Consider the following 16601-nt stretch of genomic DNA (forward strand, 5'->3'; position numbering starts at 1 on the left):
CGCTGCCACCCGCGCCGCCGCCCCGGCCAGCATGCCCCCGCCCGGCCCCGCACCCGCGTCTCTACGGCATCGCTACTGCCGCGGGGCGGGTCAGGGGAAGGCGCAGAAAGGGTCTTGACCTCGCGGACCTCGCCGCCCGAGCCAATCCGAACCCCGCGGCCGGAGGAGGGTTTCCGGGAGGCACTCCTCGGTCCCACCTGAGACGCGGCGCGCCCACCCCTCTGGCGGCCTCACGTGTACAGCCTCCCCCGGCAGCCCCACCCTCCGTAAATCTCAGCCCCAGCGATTTGCGCCTGCTGGGTTTTGCAGCTACCTTCACTCTCTCTCGAGCTCCAGGGCATAACGCCAGCCTCCCCCTCCCCCTTTTCTTCAAGGCTCGCGCTGCCAAATGCAAGCAAGATGTGCCACACCAAAGGCAGCTGCGCGCGAAGCCTCGGGGTGCCAGCACCTCTCTCGTGGGCCAGAACAAATTACCATTCTCCAGTGGGTCCAGCCCATAGCCCTTGACTTTTCCCTGGAGCTGGCAACCTGTTAGGACATAATTGATCCTTTCACCCTCCATAAAAATTACCCATCCTGAAGGGGCCCTTCCACCAGTGTCGTTAAAACTTAGAGTAACAAGGAACAGAAAAAGCTGCTTAAAAGCAATCCTCAGAAACAGCAACTTGAAACTCCGGGCTCCCAGCTAATTTGCCTGAAGGTTCCCCAGCTGTCTTAGCACAGTGAGTAAGGCTCAGCCAGGCGAATGACATCTATCAAGATTTCCAAAGACACAACAGTGCCTTCAATAAGCAGACCCATGGCTCAAATGGTAACACCAGCTACGAGTTGAGCCTTTTTTGTTGTGCACTTAAAAAAAAAAATCACATTCTGTCTATTACAATAATCTGGACTCAGATATTGTGAATCCTACATCACCTTTCAGAGAACTAAGGCTGGGAGAAGCCTCAAATCACAACCACTGTGGGTGCTTATTTAAAAAATAGAAATCTGGGGGCCTCTAAGCACTGGAATTCTGGTTTAGTAGGTAAGTGTAGGGCCAGGAAATCTGTAGATTTAACAAGCTCCTCCAGGTGATCTTGATGCAAGGCATTAATGGTGAAAGAGGGGCATACAGCCTGGGGTGTCTAACCCCAAGCCTCTGTCTTCCCATCACACCTCATTGCTTGTGAGCCACAACCTTTGCCCTTTTTTCCCCAGCACACTGAAATAGTCAGTTAATGGATGCACTATCACCGCTAGGTGTTTCTAGAACTTCCCCCAAATTAATTTCATAACACCCTGAGACTGATACTTCCAAAAAGGGCAAGTCACTGCTAGTCTCTCCTCCAATTGGGCAAACTCTCCATGTATGGCTCCCCTCACAGGTAAAAGTGTCAACAGTCCGCAGGGGATATTAAATGACTGTGTTATAATAAGCTTCTGATCATTGCCATGCTACCCCTCTGTCCTGGATACTTCTTCTCACCTGCAAAATGTTCTGCCCAAATGAGCACATTCAGTTTCTTCTTCATTGTGTAGTTAGGGACGTCAAGCGTCCAGTGCCATAGCCTACTCCAGAGGTAGATGGCAGAGACTGGAATCCACATGGAATTCACATGTTGGAGTTGTGCGATCTTTCATTACACCTGTCTCTCCCAGTATCCACTGGGACCTTCAGGGACCCCCTCCCTTCTCACCTAGATTACCAGTCAAACCAGCCGCAGGTAAATCTCACTGTATCTTCTCATGTCAGATTCATGTCACTCGGTCCCTGGCTAATTATAAGGCTTATCTGAGAGATGGCAGAGGCCCCATTTATTATGCTGATGGAGTATATGACGGAATACACTGCATTGTGTTATAGGCAAACATTTGTTATTCTCTTTTTCAAATTCTCAGATCCCTCCCCCAAACTGTATTACTTAACTACCCCCTGAAAAACAAAACAAAACAAAAACAAAGAAAACACATATCTCGGGGTTCCTGGTTGGCTCAATTGGTTAAGTGTCTGCCTTCAGCTCAGGTCATGATCCCAGAGTCCTGGGATCCAGTCCTGCATTGGGCTCCCTGCTCAGCAGGAAGTCTGTTTCTCCCTCTCCCTCTGCCCCAGACTCATGCTCGCTCTCTTTCTCAATCTCTCTCAAATAAATATATAAAATTAAAAAAAAAAAGAAAGTAAAGAAAACACACATCTCTTCTTATATGACTTTTTAAAATTGCATGCCTTTTCCCCTTTACTGCGTGCCTCACAGGTCAGAACAGGAGACCAGCATAAACCCCACACGGTCCTATTAAAACAACTAAGCCCACCGTAATCTTTTAAGCACTCACTGAATACTAAACCAGACCTACAGGCTCTGGGGGGGGCGTCTTTATTTTAATTGGCCAAGTGGCATAGCACAGAGAACATGGACACAACAGCCAGCCTGGGCTCAAATATTAAAGGCGATGCCCCGCAGTTATGGGGGCTTTTTATTCAAATTAAAGAGACTAAGGTAGACGTCTGAGTGCTATTCCCTTGGTTGGTGATCCATCTTCTTAAACTGCTTTTCCTGAGTCTGCAGCTTCTAACTGGCCACCTGTGGCTATTTATACTTAATTTGATTAAAATTAAATAAAATTACATTTCAGTTGCTCACTTGTTCCAGCCACAGGTCACATGCCCGATAGTCACATGTACCTGGTGGCTACTGAATTAGACAGGGCAGATGGTGGAACATTTCCAGCATCACTGAAAGTTCTATTACACCGTGCTGCTCTTAGAAGATGCAGGAATCTTAGTGTCTCAGGCTGAACTGGGAAGCTCAGAAGCACTATCTCCTATTGCCGCAATGGAAGTTGGGGGAGAAAAGACTAGGACGGGATATACCTTTGTGCTGGCTGGAGTTTGGAAGAAGAATGTCTGTGTCTGGTGGCTCCCAGCACCACCTTTCCTCTGACCCTCAGTAGGGCAGGTGTATACACCCGTGTCTGGCATTTTTGCTTGACCCTCTTCTCTACCTTGAATGCCACCTCAACGAAGTCTTCCTCTGATAACCATTACTAGAATGTCCCTATAGCTCCCAATGCCAAGAGACACCTTATACGGAGTTTGGGTCTGTGTCATCCCAGAAGACACACCTGCTAATTATGATCTTTGCAATGATGGCTCAGCTCTGTTGCCGTTCTGGCTACTCCCCTCCCTGCGTGGATAATGAAGGAAACTGGTCATTTGACAGCATTCGTGGAAAAAAAATAAAAGCCTTTTTGGTGGGATTTCTTAATTTGAAAAGGAAGGAATGAAACACTGAAGGGAAGGATATTGCAGAGCGTTATGCCACCTAAAATGGAGATTCTCAACACTGGGCCTATGGAGGAGTTTGCATGGGATTTCTACCCACAGGATCCAAGTGAGAAAGACTCCCCTGGGGTCACTCTCAGTGTCACTTAGCTGCATGGCCATTTTGTTCCCATCCCTTCTTTAGGATACACTTAACTGGTAGATCCCCTCCTTGAAGCTTGTTTGGGGCCCTAAGACCTGTTACTCAAAATACAATTCTGTAGACCAGCTGATCCTGGTCACCTGGGAGCTCCGGAAGAAAGGCAGCATCTCAAGCTCTACTCCAGAGCCTGCATTTTAGCAAGACCTCCAGGTGATTCAGAGGCACATTAAGGTTTGAAAAGCATCCCCAAGGCATCAGCCCAGCAATAGTATTAATTGCCTACCAGTGGAATACACATTCTGCTTCCAAAGTAAACAGCAGATAGGACCCCTGATCCCACAGAGCTTAAAATTCAAGAGGAGAGAGGATGCACTCAACGAAACGACATATAAGAATAACAGAATCAGGGCACCTGGGTGGCACAGTCGGTTAAGCATCTGACTCGATTGCAGCTCAGGTCACGATTTCAAGATCGTGAGATCAAGCCCCGCGTCATGGGCTCTGCGCTCAGCAGGGAGTCTGCTTGAGATTCTCTCTCTCCCTCTGGACCCCCCCCCCCGCTCTCTTTAAATAAATAAATAAATAAATTTTAAAAATCTTAAAATAAAAAGAGTAACAGAACCCACCCCGCTGAAACATACACAAATTTATAGCTAGAAGCAGCCAGGGAGAAATAGGCGTTGAATATCTGAATGGGAGCCATGTGTAAAGGGGATTCTGCAGTGATTACTGTGGAAGAGAAGGAGCTGGTGAGGCACGAGGTCCCTGGGCAAGTCAGCCTGAGGCAGCTGGGGGTAGAGGGATGGGGGGAGCGGGGTGGCGGGAGAGGTGGTGGCCATGTGGAGAACATGTGAAGTCATAGGCTAAAAGGAGTTCACGGTGATGCAGTAGGTGGTTGGGGGTCTACCATGATCTTTAGTTGGCGGGAGGGTTACAACCAGCAAAGTATCTTCCGGAAAATTGGGCTTTCCAGAAGATACCACCATGATGATGATGTGAAGGCAACTGTAGACCTTAAAATTCCCCAAGGCCAAATGGGAGAAACCGTGTGTGATCGACTTGGAACTCAGATTTTGTTCTGCTTTCTGCCCATCTCTGCCCACCCTACTTTTAATGCTCAATGGTTATTAGGCTTAAGGGAAGTCGAAATCAAAGGGTAGAAACCTGGAAATGCTCAGAAAGTGCTTTAACTCTTATGAAAAAGATAGAAATACAAAATATTAGTGTCAACACAAGGCAAAGCAGTGGAACAATTCAAAGAGAGATGTGCGTAAGTAAATATCACTACACATATTGGATGTCTAAAAAGATTAACATTTTTTTCCTTCCTCACCCTTTTTCTCTTCATCTTACACTCAAGCTATCCATTTTTTTTCCAGCTTCAGTCTCCTTTTTTTTTTTTTTTTTTTTTTAAAGATTTTCGTTTTAAGTAATCTCTATACCCCACCTGGGGTGCAAATTTACAACTCCAAGATCAAAAATCGTACGTTCTATCAACTAAGCCAGCTGGACAAACCTGTCTCCTTTCTTGTTCCTTCCTATCATCCCCGTAGTGGGCTGAATGGTGGCTCTCCAAAAGGTATATCCATTTCAAATCCCTGAAACACGTGAATATGTCTTTATTCGGAAAAAGGTTCTTTGCAGACATGATGAAGTTAAGGATTTTTTTTTTTTTAAGAGAGTGTGCACGCTAGGTTGGGGGTAGGGCAGAGACAGGAAGACTGAGAGAATCTTAAGCAGACTCTACACTCAGTGTGGAGCCTGACACAGGGCTCGATCTCACAATCCTGAGATCATGACCTGAGCTGAAATCGAGAGTCAGGTGTTTAACCTACTGAGCCACCCAGAACCCCTGAAGTTAAGGATCTTATAATGAGGAGATCATCCTGGATTATCTGGATAGGCCCTGAATCCAATGACAAATGTCCTCATGAAACCGAAGAGACACCCACAAGCGACAGGAAGACTCAGGCAGGAAAGGACAAGGCAATGTAAAAACAGAGGCAGAGACTGGAGTGGGGTGGTCACAAGAAATGTCAGTCACCAGAAGCTGGAAGAAGGCAAGGAGTGGAATCTCCCAAAGAGCTTCTGGGGGGATCACAGCCCAGCCCACACCTTAAATTTGAACTTATGGTCTCCAGACCTGTAGGAGGATAAGAATCTGTTGTTTTAAACCACCAACTTGGTGGTATTTTGTGACAGCAGCCTTAGAAATTTAATCCACTCCTTAAATATTAGCAATATGTGATATTTCTAATTTAAGAAAAACATCTATTTTTTGTCTAAGTTTGATCTAAATGCGTAAATGTGTACTATGTTAAAACCAGAGCTGTAAGCTAATCTACAAAATACATACTTAAGAACAGGGTTAAAAATGACTTCCAAATGATTTATGACACTAAATTGTGCTCCACCCCTGCTACTCGTGTGTGTGTGTGTGTGTGTGTGTGTGTGTGGTTTCTGCTCCTGTTTTTACAGATGCTGGAATGCAAGTAGACTTTCATCAAGAAAGGGATACAGCTCCCAGGCTTTTTTATATTTAGTAGAATGCATTTGTATGCTAAGCAAGGAGCCATGAGCAGAGCTGGCTGCAGGAGGCCAGTGAAAATTCTTCAGGCAACACAGTGACGTGTGAGGAGAGCTCATACTCAGCCCTGTGCACGGGTACAGCTGTAGGCATCGTTGATGGCTAGCATCTGTTCTAATAGCTGGAGTATCCTTTCCGACTCTTGAAAGTCCAGTTATTAAATATTTTGAATGCCAGTCCTGTAGATAAACATTAGAAAGCAGCTGCATGATTGGCAAACTTTTATTCTCCTAAAAGGGTTTCTCCCACAATGTTCTTCTTAAGAATGTGTTTTGGAGCCCATAGCAAACGTTCTTCTGGATTTAGCTTTTCCCTTAATATTTCTTAATCCAACCTGGCAGGTTTTTGGTATGAGAGCCAGAGAGCAGTCCGTGGACAGTTGCTTTGAAGAACCAATTTCATATGTCTGTTTTTAGAACTTGAGTTCTTAGAAATATAGTTGAGACATCTCAATGGCATGAGCAGTTGTGTGTGTGTGTGTGTGTGTGTGTGTGTGATTTTTGTTTTGTTTTAGCTAAGGGTTTGCTTTTTTTTTTCTTTTCCTAAAACTGAATAGAGAGCAATTTTCCTCTAGGCTTATGGTAATTATGCTTACTAAGGGGTTGTTCTGTGCAAACTGTTCTACAAACACTTAGCAGATAGCAACCCGATGAGAAGGGAAGATTGGAAGTATTTAGACCAAACAGGTGGTGAAAGAGGTGATTTGAAGGACAACAGTCAGAAGAGCATTGCTATAGCTTGATTGCAGTGTTATCTGGCAATGTTTCTTTCTCTTTCTGCATTGCCACGGATGGGAGGAGGACTGGAGTGGTCTAGTTCTCAAGTCCAAAGAAAAGGATCTTCAACATGAGGTCAAAGTGCATCTAATCTTGGTGGCTGGGATGGAAAGATAAGTTTGGTAGGACATTTTCGGCAAGGTCTTATTATGTCAAGCATCCTTACAATCTATGTTGACGATACCCAAGGAAGGCTCTCAGTCTACATTTTAAAATTTGGGATCAGGTATTTCTGTTTATGTCCAGGGGAAGACAGGATAGAATAGATAGAGGTTGAGGACTGTTAAAGATTAGGTTTTTGTTTTTTTAAGATTTTATTTATTTGAGACAGAGAGAGAAAAAAAAATGCATGAGTGGGGGTGGGTTAGGGGAGGGGCAGAGGGAGAAGCAGCTTCCCCATTGAGCAGGGAGCCTGACTCTGGGCTCCATCCCAGGACCCTGAGATCATGACCTGAGCTGAAGTCAGACACTTAACCTACTGAGCCACCCAGGCACCCCAAGAATCGTTAAAGATTAGTGAGAAGTCTGTTGTTCCAAAGTAGTCCATTTCTTTACATTTTGCTCCAAATCATAAATCCCATATTAAATGAGATTTATAACCATGTAAACACAGCCTTATGTTTCTTTTTAGAAACAGGTTGATTTTGGCGATTCAGACACTTCTGGATATTTATCTTATAGAATAAAAGCACCTGAACACAGAGATGCCATTAAGTGTGTTTATATCACAATAAAGTAAAAAAGTCCACCGATAAAGAAATGGCTGCATAAATTACAGTATATTTAAAGCATGATGCCACTAAATGAGTTCTAGCTTAACAAATTGGCTTGGAAGGATTTCCACAATATATTGTTAATGAGAAAATTCACATACAGAAAACGGACTCATTCTTGTAAGACATATATTGTGAGCATTAGTATTATTCTCCAAATATTTCTGATTCGCTATCTTCAGGTACGTGGTAGGATTGCAGTTTATACATCTAACCCCCTTGAGGATAACGGATGGAACCAGGTAGCCAATTCTAACCTACGAGTCATGAGCTGAAGTTCGAGATAGCAGCTGCTGCTTTCTTTTGTGTTCTGAAGTGAGCTGAACCAACTGGCCGGCCCACAAAGGCCACGCAGTACGAGAAATGAACTTGTGCTGTTCTAAGCTACTGAAATTTTGGTGTCAATTTAACGGAAGATTAATCTAGCCTATCAAGATTAATACAACAACAATGACAAATGCGGGTGAGAGATGTATTTATGTATGTGTTTGCATATTACCTATCCCTTCATTTAGTTATCACACCACCACCATAAAATGGAACTATTATTTCCATTTTACGCTTCAGGAAACAGAAGCTGGATAAGATTAAATAAATTTCCCAGGTTACACAATTAGCCTCTTGCCAGTGAGAAATCTAAGCCAAATATGTTAAACTGCAAAGCATACTTTTCCTTCTTTAACCATCCCACTGACACGCAGAGAGCTGCTAGATGGACCCTCAGCACTACTTTGGGACAGACACGTATGGCATCATAAAACACAACCAAGAAGGGTTATCAGGATACAGGCATGGGACACAGAAACCTGCCTGCCAGGTGCAGCATAGCTACTGGGGGTAAAGAGAACAGGGGTAAAAATAGGATCCATAGGTTCCTACCCATCCTCTATATTGGCAGATACCTGCCATTTAAGTCTTGAAACAGACTGCGGTTGGTACTCACTGATGTCATCCTTTGAGGGCTGGGATTATACCCACAATGTGGTGAGCCCCTCGGGCTGTCTGGCAAAGCTCAGGATCAGCTAATGGTAATGGGTCATTAGGACCGAATCACAACTGGGTTTCTACAGAGCAGGTGCAGGAACAAGGTGATAGGATAACGTGACATTGGTGAAAAATGCAAATTGGCCCTCCCCCCGCCTTTTTTTTTCCAAGTATGAGAACTTCAGTTATACAAGAAACATGATTGTGGTGTGAGTAGCTGTGAGTAGCCAGCAATGGGGAGTTCTTAAGTGGGTACTGCAGGTGTATAAATGTATGACATGCAAATTATTTCTTCCAGGGAAAGTAAGATGGTCTAACTCACTGAGGGAAACATTACAATATGCTCTAAGACTTGTAAAGTGAATGATCAAGGCATGTATCTGCTTGTAACAAGCCAAGTTGTTCTTTTCCCAACACGCCAGGGTCCTATGATCTGGTGAGCTTCCAAAACTGTTTTTCTCTGTGTGTGTGTGTGTGCGTGTGGTTACAGTAGAGCAGCCTGGCTGAAGAGGAACTGTATTTATTTTTATACATTATATGTCACTAGAGCTTTTTCTCTGATACCTATTATTTCCGCATATTATTATAACAATAATTTGTAGCCACGTTACATGGAAAAGGAACGTTATTTATAGGACTGGAAGGGTACGTGAAAAAGCTAGGAAGAATCTAAAGAGAGATCACAAAGAATGTGCTATTGGAATTTAAGAATAGAATAGTAGATACACTTGTATATAGAGATAAAGATAACGCTCTAAAAACCCATTCAGGGACACGATGAGTCTACAGAGAAAAGGTCCATCGTAGGGGGGAGGCATGAAGGGACATATCCCTTGATAAGCTTCCAGGGTATTCGTGAAGCTGCTGGGCTTTTTCCTAATAAATACACCAAATGTTTTTATTTATACACTTATTTATAAAATATATTTATCCAATAACAAATTCATTAGATATTGTTTATTAAAATCAAATGTTACATAATACTGTATATGTTATATATGTTTTCTAATTTTAATTTACAAATTCTCAGGTAATCCTTACAATTCCCAGATGCGAGGTGTTCCAATCACCCTCTGACAAAGAAGGATCCAGGGAGATGAGAACATTTGCACAAAGCTGTATAATGTGAACAAGGCAGAGCCCAGATCTGCAAGGCATGAGAGCCATTCACCGTTCAGACACAGTCACTGTCCACTGTATCATGCTGCTGTCCAAAAACGTGCCCACAGGGTAGAAGCTGTAGTGAAGGTAAAAATACCCTTCTAAGCCAGTCCAGGAAGAAATTCCTGGAGGGCTTCTTAAAGAGGAAGGGCAAGCCTGTCATGGTCACTAAGATATACCCATTTACACTGGAAGTCAATCTACTTTTCCATTTTCTGCATTAAAAAAAAAATACCCCAATGAACATCCTTTCATTTGCAAATTTTGTAATTTATGTTTAAAACATTGTAACACATGCCCTTTTTCCTTTCAACATAGGAGGTGGAAAAAAAAAAGACTTATTAAATCCTTGACCAAAATGATCAACTCTTAGAAAAGGTGTGAGTTATGATAAAAAAAAAATGAAGGAAACATCCAGTCTATAAACATCAAATCAACATATTTTTCTACATTACCAAACATAATGAGTAGAAACTATTTATAGTAAATCTGGCCAAAGAGTTTAACTATGTGAAGTCCCTTTTCCAGATTCTCTTCCTTTTCCAAAATTGGCAATATATCAGGGGAGACTTGGAACCCAGGTTAAGATCCCCTGATTTCTTCTTCTTTTTAAAAAGATTTTATTGGTATATTGATTGATTGATTGATTGAGAATGTGTGCACATGCGTGAGCGGGGGGCAGGGAGGAGCAGAGGGAGAGAGAGAATCTCAAGCAGACTCCGTGCTGAACACAGAGCCCCACATAGGTTCGATCTTAAAACCCTAAGATCATGACCTGAGCCAAAATCAGGAGTCTGACGCTTAACCAACTGAGCCACCCAGGCACCCTAAGAGCCCCTGCTTTCAAGAAAATAACCACACCTTCCCAGGCTAGCGTCCCCTAGATCTGTCAATTCCCTTAAGGCGAAGAAGCATTCCATGCTTCTAAATCCTAATCTTATCTTTACCTTAAAAATAAAACATTCCTGTTTTGCTGGCAAGAGAAAGTTGCAGATACTGCTCTGCAGCCTAAACCTGATGTTCCAAAGTTGTAAATTCTCAGACACGCTGAAGGCATTAGTGCAGATGAATTATGAGCATTACTCATGAAGCTTTCTGGATAATATGTCCATGAGCCCACACAGGGCATGTCTGTGTATTAGGATCTGCTCATTTTTCTCAAATGCTGCATATTAAGTCAATGGTGAGTTGTTCAGAACACTTTATACACCGTTTGGGAACTATTACCCATCATTACACTCATGTAGAGTGATCCCCCCAGGCAGGTATTGGCAAAACTAAGCTTAGTTTTTGACAGTTGCTCATGATCAACCAACAAGTGACATTCTGCCAATCCTCGGTATACTTTGGAACAGAGACAGTCTTTGTTTCTGTTACTGGGCTTTGAAATAGAAGGGCAACGTAGGAGCCATGATAAATCACAGGGCTCTAATGTAAGCTTTCTGCTTACACTTTTCCTTGGGTTTTGTTAAACATGTAAATAACGAGAGATACAGATATGTCCACATGTAATAGTGGAATAAAAAGAGAACAGAGCTATTTTGCTATGAATAAATATTTACAGCCGAGGACAAGAGTGAGCAGAAATGTATAAAATGCTTTATAGTCCATGCTGGCATTTTGCCAAGTCAAGAAAGAAACTGGATGGCTGAACTAACACAGCAGGCGTTTTTGCCTTTACCTGGGACCCTGTGCTGTTTGCTAAGAGATGAGCAAGGTGCTGCTGTGTTCTCTAACATGACCTTAGCTCAAAACTATAAAAGAGGGACAAGAGGGGCGCCTGGGTGGCTCAGTCGGTTAAGCATCAGACTCCTGATTCGGGAGTTCCGGGATCAAGACCTGCCTGGGGGGGGGGTCCCCTGCTCAGCGGGGAGTCTGCGCCTCCCTCTCCCTCATGCTTTCTCTCAGTCTCTAAGTAAAAAATATATAAATAAAAATAAAAGAGGGACAAGATCAGTAACCCAGGAAGGAAAGGGTCCATTCCATGCAAATAATTTCGGATGTTCATTATAAATACAAGGATAAGTTTGATAACACGAAGAGACTGCCCAGAACTCTAGATGGCTAATTGCTGGAGGAAGGAATGAAGGAGTCAGTGGAATCCCGATCTGCAAATCCAGACCGATGCTACCACGCAGCCTCATCGCCTGCTGGTCCCAGTTGGACCGAGACCTCAGGTGATGGCGGTCTTAACAAACTAGAGGATTCTTCCTAGACGTTTTGATTTACCTATGGCTCAAGCATGTCCTGGAGGATCAGGAAACACAAAGGTTGCAAACCAAAGTGAGAAGGAAAAGAGCAGACCAGACACAAGAGGGCACTTCCCCAAAGTGAGGGCACACTGTGTGTTAGGTTTCCTGTGTCAGGCTGCCACATTTTTCTTAAGAGGTGGAGTTGAATTAAGAAACCGAATTTCAGAACATTACAGAGAATCCTCGAGAAAGATTTGATTATGTTTACCTGAGCTATTGCAGGTGGTGATGCTGGGGGAAGGGCATGAATCAAACTGGTTTGGAATGTGCAGTGTCGTATTTTGGAATTCGACAGTCTGGCCCCAAACTTTTCCCATCATTTCCTTGTGTAGACTGTTGCTCCTTCCCAGGTCCCTGCCACTTGGACTTGAATCCTCTCGCCTTATCGATGTCACTCCATCTTGTGCACACAGTGACCAAGCCTTATACACTCCTCATCTTAATTTTTTTATCATTTGTGATAAAAATCCCCAGAGCCAGGGGTGGGATGAGATGGCACCCCTTCTCACTCTTCAAAACATGAATTAATTAATTCTTTTATTAATTTTTACAATTAAGAACCCATTATGGGGCGCCTAGGTGGCTCAGTCGGTTAAGCGTCTGCCTTCGCCTCAGGTTATGATCCCAGAGTCTTGGGTTCGAGTCCCACATCGGGCTCCCTGCTCTGGGGGGAGCCTGCTTCTCCCTCTCCCTCTGCCTGCTGCTCCCCTGCTTTTGCTTGCTCTTTCTGTCAAATAAATAAATAAATAAATAAATAAATAAATAAATAAATAAATAAAATCTTTAAAAAAAGAGAACCCATTAAAATAATGTATAGCACCCATATGCACATATCACCGTGTTACTTTCATGAAATTTTCTACCAATGAACAATGAGCTGTCTCTGGACACAGTCTTTCCCCTGACTCCTTCATAAACCTTTTCTAGGAATCAATTCTCCCAGAAAGCCAACTGAATTGACTTGGATTGCAAAGATAAAAACCTTCAGAGTGGCCTGCCATCAAAGTGATCCATACATTCTTTGGGGGATAAAATGAGGGGATTGGACTGGTAGACAATTGCTAAGATGATCTTTCCAAAAATGCAATCTTTGATTTTAATAGTTGATACATTGCAACCTCTAGAAGAAGGTCTCAGGAGGAAAGGAACATAAGTATTGACTGTTTTGGAAGAGGGAAATGACAGTCTAGATAGAAGTAGGAGCTTTCAGGGAGCATTTAACTCTCCTGAGATATCAAAACTTGACCTACAGCCAAGACAGGCCAAATCTTCCTCTGCAGCCCCATCTCCTACTATCTTGTGTATCTCTGCCACTTCACGGCTGCTGTAGGTGACTCCCACTTCCCAAGCACTTTGCCTTGTCACGGCTCCCCATGTGCTACTTCCGCATCTGGATGACCTTCCCTTTCCCCTTCTCTCTCCCAGGAGCCTCTTTCTCATTCACATCACAGCATAAAGGCTGCCATTTTGGAAGGCTCTCTTAGCATATTTGGGCAGACAGAGCTACCTGCTGTCTGTCCTCAGAGCCACCCTGGAACCTACTGCTAACTGGCCATTTATTTAACATTCTGTAAATATTATTTTTATTTCTATCTCAAAGGCACAGAAAAAGACAGTGAATACAACACTATTTGTATGTGTGTTACTCAGGTTTGAAAATGTTGACATTGGTTCTAGCTGCTTTCATGCTTTAAAAAGAACGCAAAGGACTACAAATTATAGATTTAGTAAAAGACCACCAATCCTCACTTCTTTTCTCACCCCCTTTCCCAGAAGCAACTACTCTCCTGATGTTGACATGTGTGTATTCCATCTATATTCTTGGATTTTTATTGTATGTCTGTTTGCAAGCATTACATAATATTGCTTTGTGGGTTTCAAATGTACATAAGCGGTACCTCGTATTAAGAATCATTTTCTAACATTCTACTTTGAAGTCAATATTATGTTTTAAGATTATTGCATGTTGATTCATGTAAATCAAGTCCATTCATATTTCTTGCTGTATCAGTATTCCGATTTAGAATTATATCACAATTTATTTACAGATTCCCTCATGGAGGGCTAGTTTGTTGGGATCTAACTTTTGGGTAATTACAAGGAATTCTTCAGTGAGCATCCTGGTAAAGTTCTCTTCTGTACTCTTGTGCAATAGTTTCCCTAAGGAATATAAAATTCGAATAGCCATGTCATAGTATATGCCCATCTTTAGCTTAACTGGATATTGGCAGCTCTCAAAGTGATTGTAACAATTACCATTCCATCCACCGTGTGTGAAAGTTTCCCTTTCCACCTCACCCCCACTTGGTATTACTGGTATTTTAATTTGTTTCTCAGTATGCTGGGTGTGATTTAATTGCTATATCCTGATTATCTATTAGATACTCACCTTTTACAACTTAAAGATAACCCCTCTTTTTTGTTGTTTTTGATTTTAGAGAGAGAGCATGAACAGGGGTGGGGAGGGGCAGAGGGAGAGGAGAGAGAGAGAATCTTAAGCAGTCTCCAGCTCAGTGCAGAGCCTAACACGAGGCTCGATCTCACAACACTGAGATCATGACCTGAGCTGAAATCAAGAGTCAGATGCTCAACTGACTGAGCCATCCAGGTACCCCTACAGATAACCCCTCTTGAATGCTCATTAAAACTCACCAGCAAAAGCTTCTAGTACTAAAGATTTCCAGTTAACAGATTTTTTTAATTGTAGATTCAACTTCTTTAGAAATTGTAGAAATTTCAGTTGCCTATTGGTAAGTACTGGTAATTCATAGTTTATCTGGAAAATTCCTCATTTTACCTAAGTTTTCAAATCTACTTGCAGAAACGTCATCTTAATATTCCTTTAAGATGTTTTAAAATTATCTGTTAATTACGCACTTCTAATATTCTTTGTTTGTTCCTTCTTTTGCTTTGTTCTCAATGAATCTTGCCAGACATTTGATTATTTTATTACTATTTTCAAAACACTAGCTTTGTTTTGTTTTTGAGTTTTTTACGGTATCTTGGTTTTCCTTCCCATTAAGTTCCTCTTTTATTTCTCTTATTTCCCTTCTTTGACCCTGGATTAGCTCTGTTGTGTCCTTTCTTACAAGTTCTATGTGACCTTATTGTTATTATTTTCCATAACTCTTAATACATATTATTATTATTTCTCTACGCTTCATTATGAGTGACTTTCTTAGATTGTCCAGTTTATTGAGTCTCTCTTCCGCTGTGTCTACTCTGCTATTGAATCCAACCACTTATAGTTTCCAAGACTATTTCTCATCATTATATATTACATTTCCTTTTCTCGTCTATCTCTTATTTGTTTTTCATAGCTGTCTATTCTTTCATGATGGCTTCTATTTTTTCTTTAATTTTCTTATTGTCAGCATCTATATTTTATAATCTCTAGATTTTTCTCTTATTTCTAGTTCTTCCTTTGTTGCATTCACTTATCCTCCTTCTTGGGGTCTATCTCTTCATGCAACTTTGAGTTTTTCACTGTGAATTTATGCTCAATGGGATAGTTTTTCATTCCTTATAGATTTTTCATTTGCTTCTGTCAGTATCCCAGTGCCTCCAATGGTCCAGAGGAAAAAATAATTACATTCACTTTTAGGACTGGGATTCCCAAATCTTATCAGCACTATAAATTTGAATCCCTAACATAGAGAGTGGGACAAGTTTGCAGTTTTGATTTATCTCAGGGGCATTCCTGCTACACCCACATCCCCAGAGCTTAAGGCTCCCCACTACTTCCCTGCCCTTACAGGCAAAAAATTATATATATTTTATTGTCCTATTTCCAGGTTTAAGTGTTGAAGACCCTGAGGAACCTTCCTGTAAACAGGGTCTTTGCTCATTGCCTTAAGCAAGGTAAAGGTCACATTTCTCATCCTTGAATTGGGCATTGAAACTCTAGCCCTCAGTGTCTAGGGTGTATATCCAGGCCGGGCACCCTGGGGGAATGTCAGTTCAGTTGCCTGCACAGCTGAAGGTCCTTCTAATTGTGTCTCTGCATGTTGGTCTCCCTCACTGTCATTAAGCATCTCTAAGGCCAGAACCACAGTTTATTACCTATCATTCCCCCTCCACTCTGCTCCTCCAGCTTCCAGCATAGTCCTGGCACTTGGTACAGGAGTTCAGTAAATACTGGGTGGATGGATGGATGGATGGATGGACGGATGGATGATAGCTTTAACATAGGTGAGTTTGACATCTACTAAAAAGTTCCCTACAACTCGTCATTTGCAGCATGATGTAGAATATTTCCAAGACACAGACAGGAGATGTGTCCGAGAATAAGGAGGACTGGAGAGAGACACTTGAAGATTTCCATGGTACCTACCAATTGTTCTGACCCGGTCTCCAACTAGTTTTCTCCCGCATTGAAACATTGTGTAAATCAAATAATTAAAACCATATTAAGAGCCCAAAATAGCACTCTGATGCTATATATAGCTTCCAGCTACCTAGTTATGCAGTGCACTGAAATGAGGAAGCTTTTTGACAATGTAATTAACATCTTTCTAGATCTTCAATTTCTTAAAAATACTCGGATGCTTTATTTTCAAGGTGCTTACAGTGCAAAAGGAAGGCGCTCTGATTCGTCCTTCAGCATCTATCACTGAGGGATTTGGGCAGGGAATTAGGAGGAGGGAGAAAAAGGAAAGGAGAGC

At 42.4% G+C, this 16601-nt stretch overlaps 1 protein-coding gene across 4 annotated transcripts in view; it reads right to left on the reverse strand.

The window, feature by feature from the left end:
* The window catches only part of PHACTR1 (phosphatase and actin regulator 1), a 571024-nt gene that overhangs the window by 265208 nt on the left and 289215 nt on the right, over window positions 1-16601 (reverse strand). The window lies entirely within an intron of this gene.

Source organism: Ailuropoda melanoleuca, chromosome 5 (assembly GCF_002007445.2).
Source record: "Ailuropoda melanoleuca isolate Jingjing chromosome 5, ASM200744v2, whole genome shotgun sequence".
Taxonomy (NCBI): Eukaryota; Metazoa; Chordata; class Mammalia; order Carnivora; family Ursidae; genus Ailuropoda; species Ailuropoda melanoleuca.